Below are 9618 nucleotides of genomic sequence, written 5' to 3' on the forward strand. Positions count from 1 at the left end.
CAATCTCATTCCGGATGATTTTTTGTCTGTCCGGGTGGAAACGTCTAACCCTCTGCCGGATGGGTTTTGCTGTTGGTAAAATGTTAAGTTTATGAGAGACGATAGAGGGGTGAATTCCCTTCATATCAGAGTGTGCCCATGTGAAAACGTCATGGTTTTGTCGGAGGACGTCTTGGATGTTCTGGGTTTCTTCAGGCGTTAAGAGGGAACTGATATGAGTAAGGTGAGCATCTTCTTTCGAAATTTGGATTGTTTGCAAGGGATCTGCTACCGGGGGATCTCTGTCCGCCGGACACAGTGACTGCTATTGATCAAATGCATGAGTGGACTCAGGGAGGGGTTCATTCTCCTGACTGGTTCCTGCTTCTCTTGCTATCTGGTAGCATTGGCGAGCGGCTAGCTGGCTGCCGTACAGGTTGACTTGCCCATCCTCAGTAAGAAAACTTACCATCTGATGATATGTGGAGGGGATGGCTTTCATGCAGTGCAGCCATGTGCGCCCCAAGATAACATTGAAGGGTGATAAATCTTGTACTACCAAAAATTGAACGTTAAGAGTGACTGGGCCAGCTTGGACTGGCAGCACAATATCTCCCAAGGAAATAGTTGATGCCCCGTTGAATCCGGACAGGATTCTTCCAGGGTTTTCGAGACCAACTAAATTGTGTCCCATGTGGCTTATGACCGATACTTGTACCAGATCAGCTAAGCTGCCTGGGTCAATTAAGATGCGTCTCACGTCGAATTTGTCTATCCCCAAGGATAAAATGAGTGCATCACGGTGTGGTCGTAATATCCGTGTGGGGTCTACTGGTGGGAAAGTGATCGTCCCGTCTATGGGGCGAGGGCCTCCTTCGGTTATCCCAGGCCGGATGGAGTTGACACGCTCGCGCACCATTGCTTCCCGTAACAATTTCTGCCTTTTTCGTTTGGAGTTGACCTCCTCATCCGATGGGCCTCCATTGATGTAGTTTATGACAGCTTTGGGGGCGGCTGGAACCGTAGGGGTTCCGGAGTTGTGGTTCTGGGAAGCGCCTCTACCTCCAGTGTCTGAGCGGAGGTATTGCCTCAGGTGCCCCGCCTTTATAAGCCTTTCCACCAAATATTGGAGGCTTCTACATGTCTCCGTTGTGTGGCCATGCTCTTTGTGGTAGGCGCATTTTTTGTTATGATCCCTTCTGGATGGATCCGATCCGAGGGGTTTAGGCCACCTAAAATCGGGCATGCTTTGGATCATAGGGAGAAGCTTCTCATAAGTTATGGAGAGAAGCGTGAGGGGTGGCATTTCCGGGCGACTTGGCCCTTCTTGCCTTCGGTCGGATGGTCTTGGCCTGTCCGGAAGTTTGACACTTCTCTCTGTGCTATCCTTGGACGGATTTCCGGCTACCAACACTTGCTGGGTGGCTGCCCGTACGTCATCTTCAAGTATTGAGTATTTGTTCGCACGTCGAAATAAGTCGTCCATCGTCGTTGGAGGCTTCTTAGCTAGTGACTAAAAAAATGGAGTGCCTGGACAGATGCTTCGCTTGAAGATCTGTAGGACAGCGTCCATGCTGCAAGCCTCCACTTGTAAGACAGCCTGACCAAATCGCTTCACGAATTCCCTCAAGGATTCGTTATCCTTCATTTTTATGTTCTGCAAGATGCTGATATTCTGCTTATGCCGAGCGGAGCATAAGTACTGTCCTACGAAGGCTTCCGATAGATCTCTGAAATTGTCAACCGAGTTGGGAGGTAGGCGATGGAACCATGAGAGGGCCTGCCCTTGTAGGCTGGCGGGGAATACTTTGCACAGCAGCGGGTCGTTGCCTATATCGAGAGTCATGAGCTGTCGATAATGCATGATATGATCGAAGGGATCGGTGGACCCATCGTATGTGGAGAATTTTGGTACGAGGAATCCCCTAGGGGGCTCGTAATGAATGATATGAGGACAAAAAGGCGTGGAGAGCATGTCGTCCAGCCTTTTGCTGATGGAGCCAATGGGTGGCTCGTTTGGGGGATTTCTCCCAGTTTGTCGTACCGCTTGGTGCGGGGGAACGTCCTGCACCATAGGGGTGACCAAGGGGTCACGGTGCGGGATAACGTTTTGCGCCACAGGGGCGACCGTAGGATCGTGGTGCACTCCCCATGTGGTGGCTATTGGTGGCCTTGGCCTGCCAGGTTCCTGGGGGCCCAGTCTCGCACACATCGCGCCCGACAACTGGGATCTTCTGTCACGTTGCCTCTTAGATGAGAAATGGGTGGAGCTTGAGCTTTCCTCACGGGGAGCTCGAGGCATGGGCGTGTGTGGCCCGCGTGGCCCAGCGTTGCGTGTTTCGGGGATTGGTCCCGCTGTTCCAGGGTATATCGACTCTAGGTGAGGCCTTGAGTTGGCTACTTGGCCTCTTGAAAGCTAATTACGGGGAGGCCCCGTCGATGACGTCTGGATACGCAATATCGTGTTTTCCTCTCTTAATCTTGTCGTTTCTTAGATGAGAGCTTGCAGTTGTCGCTCGCTTGCTAACTGTTTTTTTTCGATGGCTTCTCGCCATTCAAAATTATCTTCCTCTCCCCTAGCAGATGAACGACTTCTAAAGGGTGTGGCCATCTTTGCTGGTGACTGAATCAACGAAAACTTTCCCACAGACGGCGCCAATGTTGAGGCCCGCGTCCTTGGTGATTCACGTAGCTGCCAGATGGATGAACGCACGATCTCAACCAATACAGGTTCTTGACTCAGTGGCTCCTGCAAAAGACATCCGGACAGGGTGTTTGGATGCACCCTCTGATGGTTTTGTCAGCCATGGAAAGAGAGATAAATATTGGTTGGCACAGTTGGCCTTTTTCTAGGTATAGCCAGCTTACCTCCCTCCTTGTGCAAAGGTTCATATATATATATAGCATTGGAAGTTCTCTCTCCTCCATAAATGATGGAAGGCTTTTTGGTTTACCATGATGCCACTAGGTGGTGTCAGGGACATCCTCACCCTATGGACGGCTGTCAGAGGATGTGAGAAGTGACTTGCCGTCACTTCTGTCTTTTCACTCTGCAGGCGCCGAATGTGGATCTTGGCGGGACGTCAGAATGATGTAGTAAGGCATGCTTACTTTGGTTTGATGATCTGGACCAAACATATCCAGATGGAATATGAAAGGTCGCCAGATGAGACAAAACATATCCGGATAGAATATGAAAGGTCGCCGGATGAGAATTGGCGGCGGTTCGGATGTGATGCTTTGCGAGTGCCATGTGCTTCTATTTCAGGGAGTCCGGATAGGAGAAGCGCGCCACGTGTCTTCTTGGGGGAATCCGCATGGAACTGATCCGGATAGAACTGTGTGCCACGTGTCGTCAGGGGGAGGGGTCCCTACACACATACCACTAGAAGTTTAGTTTTCTAACTGAGCAAGGAAAATTTGATTTGTTTGGTGGTATGTGGATGGCACACCTTTCATTGTATGAATCTAGGCTCGCCCCAATATGACATTGAAAGTCGAAGGGTCGTCCACTACATTAAACAACACAAACATGGTAACAGGCACCGTCATGATAGGCAATATGATTTTCCCCAAAGATATGGTATTTGAACCATTGAATCCTGTCAACACCTGTCCGTGAGAATGCAAGACATCAGTTTTGTAACCCATTTGTAAGACAGCAGGCTAGTGTAAAAGATCTGTAGAACTCCGATGAGTACCCGACGCACCAAATGTCCTCCAATTGTCAACATTAATACCAAAGCGTCTTTGTGTAAAGTGATAATGGTTTTTAAGTCAACAGGATCAAACCGAATTGGGTCATCCACAGGCCTTACATTGCTATCTATGAAGGTATATTGGATATTTGCCACGATCGAATGAGGCATAGCCTCTCGAATACTGTCTCACTAGTGATTTTGCCTTTCGCGAACTGTAAGCAACGCTCATGTGTATCATGTTGATGACGGGCAGATTTTCTTGTTGAATTGCCTATGTATCAACTAGGGGCTCGTGGTTCTGTCTCGAATTGAGGAATTTAACATACTGACTCAACTTTCCTACAAGGACTAAACTCTTCACCGGATTCTTCAAATGACGACACTCATCTATTAGATGGCCATGATCGCGGTGATACTTGCAAAACCCTTCTATGGACTGTATTGTCTTTAGCAACTACGAGTATGAGACAGTTAATGACGTCACTACTACAAAAATTGTAAATAATGACATTTAATTCCTTGGCACTTCTAAAAAGTGACAAGGAATGCTATGAACAGTGATTCTATAAATGAATAATGGCGTTTTATAAATGATGGCATTTTATGTAAGTGTCATTGTTGCACTTCATCATTCTTGGTAGTTGTAACAAGTGATATTGTCTCCTACTATTTATATGTAGTCATATTTCCCTATTTCTCAAACATCCCGCCTCGTCTCAACAAACCTAGAAAACTAAACCCAAAATCATCCATGATTTCTTGCCTTCAGCAAACTCGTCGAAGACGCCCAACTATCGAACCATCAACTATTGACTGGCGATAATGAGAGTACCTCACCAGAGACACCCAAAAACACTTCATTGTGTCAGGTAATTTCTAACAGTGGGTAAAAAAACAACAACAATAATAATAATAATAATAATAATAATAATAATAATAATAATAAATAGAATTGGAATCATATATTTTCAAAGCTTGAGCGCAGTCAATCTATTAGAGTTTTCAAGATCTCGGTATTTCTGTTGGAAAGGTTAAATTTTTGGGTTTGTTTAAGTGCATTTTGATTTGGGTTATAGTTGGTTGGTATTCAGAGTGGTGTAGAGAATGTCAGTGGCTGGAAATGGAGAAGAGGAGAAAGCCTCGGCTGGGAGCATTGGTAGTAGTGTCTTTGTTGTTTCAAATTCTTAGGGTTTCGTTGGTCTCTCAATATTGAAGTAAGTGGTTTTTCATTTCTAGTGTTCGGTTGTAGGGAAAGTGGATAAATCGGCTATAAATATGCATAAAATTTGTTTCAAAATTGAGTTTGGGGCTTTGAATTTTCATTTAGTTTAACGTTTATTTGGGTATGTATAGGTTTAGTTTTGTTTCAATTTCAAAGAGAAAGAGAGTGGTGAGAGATATGTTTGGGCTTTGGTGAATTAGGATAATGAGAGTTTCATCTCTATTGGTGGTTTGAAGTGGAGTGCTCCAATTGGAAAGCAGTGATTTTATGAGTGATTCTTCCCTAAAAAACAATTATAGAATAAGTTTCTATTGTGCTTTGGAATGAAATGATTTTTGTTGCTTCTTCTCGGTTAGAGGAGCTTTGCAGCATTCCCCACTGACAGCTCCTTCCCGAGAACGAATGAATGTGTTTGAGGATGATTTTGAAACATGGAGTCCTGATGGCAGTCCTAGCAGGACTCCAAAGCACATGTTGGGTGGCCATAACCTTTTGGAGCCCAGAATGAGTTACGGGCAGAACTATGGGCCTGAGCGACTGAGATACCAGCACTGGAACTCGTTTGGGTACCGGGACCATAATAATAAGTATGGAAACAATGGAAACAGGAGGTGGTGAGGCCTATGTAGATGTGTTTTGAAAAAGGCCCTGACTACCTAGCTACTTTCTTGGCTAATGACCTACAGCATGACTTTGCCCATACTTTTTGAAAGAACTAAAATGTCTACCTTGTATTTCTTTACCCAAAGATCAATATCCATCAAAGTTTAACTATTCAGAATTATGGGGAATAGGCCCTACTTTAAATATATTTATCCTCAAAAAACCTCCTTGACCTATTAAAAAGAAGGTTCAATCTAGCATAATAAAAATCAAAGTGTCCATAAAAGCTTCAATGATGGACCCCATAGACAAGAAAAGAAATCAAACAAGTCCTCAACAGGCACCTTAGACCTATAGACACGCACATACACATATAAGGCCAGAGCTTTTCTCCTTCAGATCATCCAAATCAAAGTGAAACTTAACAACAGAACTCTACCTCTAGAAACCCCTACGATGCCTAAAAGAGATTATCAGCATGAATGTCAACTTCTAAGAGAACTTATCCTAGAAAATCTGAGCAACTTGGCCAAAGCCCTCAGATAAATAGGCAATGGAAAAAGAGATGGTCGTTGGCTCGCCGCTGCCCATACATAAAACACAATGATCTGAAATGAAAGCCCTATAAGGCCTTCTCATCCGTAGCATATGATTGGCAAGAACCTTCACACTGGCTAGTGGACACTAACAGCATATGCTTGCCATGCAGCTTCATATTAGGCACTAAATAGGAAAAAAAAGGTCATTACCTTTAGTGGGTTTTGGGTCTCCAAATGAAATTGACAGCAAAGAATTGTTTGTTAAAAGTTTTTGCATTTTTCTCAACAAGGATTCATTAGGTGAAAATTCTGGCAATAAAGGAATTGCCACTATTCTATTTTAGCCACAATCTGAGTGATTTTGTTAAAAGGAACACAAGTTTCTTGATGATAATCATGGCATAACTGTTTGCAGGCTGGGTAGAATTCAACTTTTTACTTGGTTTTAAAAGTGTCGTTACCAAGGAGTTTGGTGGAACTCTTTTTAACGTTATTTCAACAGATGTGGTTATATGTAGAACATGGAGTAAATAGATTATCACATGCCAATACAAGCTAGTTTAGTTTTGATGGATACTATTTGGGTAATCTGATGCAAGCTAGCATCCAAGGGACTAGCAAAACCTCTAGCTAAGAGATAATGAAGAACTTTAAGCTGACTAGTTTTAGTTTATTACCAAAGCTGAAATTTTGACCTTTTTTGAAGGCTTGAAAGAGATCCTTTCCTAGGGGATGATATTTTCCCTTTTGAAAGATATTCTTCGATGGTCATTTCCTGTGCCCAATACCAAAAGACATGGCTTTTAGAGCTACAATCATTAGATGATAGAGATATTTGATTTATCAAAATACATGGAAATTTCTTCCTATTGGAATCCTAGATTAGCTAATCAAACAATTAATGGAACCGACACATGGAATTGGGCTAAAATAGATGATTCACTAAAAAGTTCTAGCTTGTTACCCTCTGATTTTTTTTTTAATGGGCAATAAAAACTTAAACTACAATTGCAACTGTTAGGATATTCAATACCTTCTTTGGAGATTTCATTTGGTAAAAGCATTTAAAACTTGCAAAAAATTTCTTATATCTTTATCTTGATGGCAAAATTTGGGCTTTGGGCTTTATTGGAAAGTTGGTCCCAGATGGCTTTAAATGGAACACTGATAAATATAAAAGTAAAGAATATGAATTAGACCTCACATTCTTGGTTGCTTCTGTGAAGGACTTCTGAGTATACCATACAATCCATTTACCAAATGAATTCAAAGACTTGATGGGGGTTGGACATATGCCCTGGACTTGTCTGCTGGACTTAAGGCCCTAATGGGATCTTGGGTCCATAGCCCATATTTTATGGTTCTGAGTTGCTTGGGAGCTGGCCCAAGAGCAGATACCCACTCAAATATGAAGTGGACATTCAATTTTTTTTAGGAATATATCAATATTTTATTTCATTTATGAGACCTTTTACTTTATTCTCAATTGATCTTGAATCCTTAGTGAAGTCAAAAGAGTGACAACTGTGGATCACTTAGTGTGTGCACGTCTATATAGGATAAATTCTATATGGCAATATATAGAAAGCATATCAAAGAATTAAAAATAAACCTTAAATATTTTTGGTTTTATAGGAATATTCTATATAGGATAAATTCTATATGGCAATATTTTGGTTTTATTTCTATTTATTCTATGGTCCAGGTTGGATCATACACAAAAAGAAGTAAAGTTTAAATTTTGATACAAAATGGAATTGATGCCCTAATATTTTTTAATTAAATATTACTATGTTATCTTTATACCATTTTTAAATATTTTTTATGAATTAATTAAATATTTAGTATATTTAATATTACTATATATATATATATATATATATATATATATATATATATATATATACATAATTAATTACTATATATATTAATTAAATATTTTGATACTATGTTAAAGAATTGTAATTAAAATTTAGATGTTTATTTCTTATATCTTATCATCTTTAAAGGATGCCACATGGGAGCAAAATCTTGCTCCCCATGTGATCCACATGTCAAGAGCAGGACAATGATTTCAACTTTCAAGCCCAATAATTGATTAATTGGTTATAGGCATGAGTGACTTTCTTCAAAGGAAAAAAATGATACTTTAAAGAAAGAAAAAAATCTTTGGCATCAAATCATCTACAATTATTATAATATTATTTTTTAAATTTTGGGATTTTAAATAATTTTCCATTTATACACATTACGATGGAAATTTTGTTTTTAAATTTTTAATCAATATTTATTATAATAAATTAAAACATTTATTGATATATATATATATATATATATATATATATATATATATATATATATATATATATATAAGTAGCATTATATAATATATTTGTAAAATATGAAATTTTAGAAGAATTATATTATTTTTGGATAGAGTTTTAGCCTAGGCTTGATGTTGAAAATTTTGAAGACAATATGAGCAATGAAATACAATAAAGTGAATAGATGGAAAAATTCCAAGAAAAATAAGATATAGATTTAAATTTAATAATTTTCTTCCAAAGTCATTTTTCTTTTTTTAATATATAAATAGCTTTTGATCAAATTCATTAAATTTAGTTTTATTTTACACTTCTTTTTCTACTTTCTGTATTTTCTAAAAATTCTAATTTGATTTTGGAAAAAATGATGGGAAAAATATAATTTTAGTAAATATATTAATTCTCTAATCCAAATAAGTAAAATCAATTTAATAAATAAATATAATTATAACACAAATACTATTGAATCTACCTAAAATATATTGAAGGTGGTTTGGGAGCGTTTCTCATAATGTTGGAAGTCTTTGGTAATAATTGAAATTGTTTTTCTCATAAACATTTAACATTTGGTAAATTTTAATTGTGATTTTGAAAATTTAGATTACCAAGTGATAATTTTTGAACTAACCCATGAAATATGCATTTTTCACAAATTATTTTTTGGTAGCCTATTATATATATATATATTATAAGTTATTAAAATAATTTACTTGATTGATTATAAATATATTAAAGTAATTTACCAAACCATTTGAAAATAGAAAATAGTACAAATAAAATTGATAACACAAAATTTAATTATAACCTAAAAACAATTTTAGGATATTTGGCTCTAAGGGGTATTTGGGATAAATTTCCTATTACCATTATTACTTAGTTTAGATACTTAAAAGGTTAAAATTATAATTTCAAAATTTTTTTATTAATTTTTTAAAATTATGAAAACCATGTTCCATGTTCATTACTGTGTGCTCCTATATTATGATATATGGTTTAAAATTAATTCTTGGTTTCTCCATTAGGATGCACTATTTATTTATTTTACATAGGCATCTAGAATTTCTTCACATTTTATTTAGATGTATATTATATTAGTTTTATAATAAAGAGATTAAAATTTTAATCAAACAAAAAATATTTTCATTTTTATAATTTTTATTTTAAATGAAAGAGATATATGTTAAACCATATATTATCCCTATAATGCTTGTGAATTCTTCTCAAAAACACCAATCTCAAAAACACCAAAT

General features: G+C 38.3%; 1 pseudogene; it reads right to left on the minus strand.

The window, feature by feature from the left end:
* Nucleotides 1-304: 304 nt before the first annotated feature.
* On the minus strand, nucleotides 305-1954 carry LOC117931525 (annotated as a pseudogene).
* Between the last annotated feature and the right edge of the window lie 7664 nt (nucleotides 1955-9618).

The sequence above is a fragment of the Vitis riparia genome, chromosome 2, assembly GCF_004353265.1.
Source record: "Vitis riparia cultivar Riparia Gloire de Montpellier isolate 1030 chromosome 2, EGFV_Vit.rip_1.0, whole genome shotgun sequence".
In the NCBI taxonomy this organism is placed as follows: Eukaryota; Viridiplantae; Streptophyta; class Magnoliopsida; order Vitales; family Vitaceae; genus Vitis; species Vitis riparia.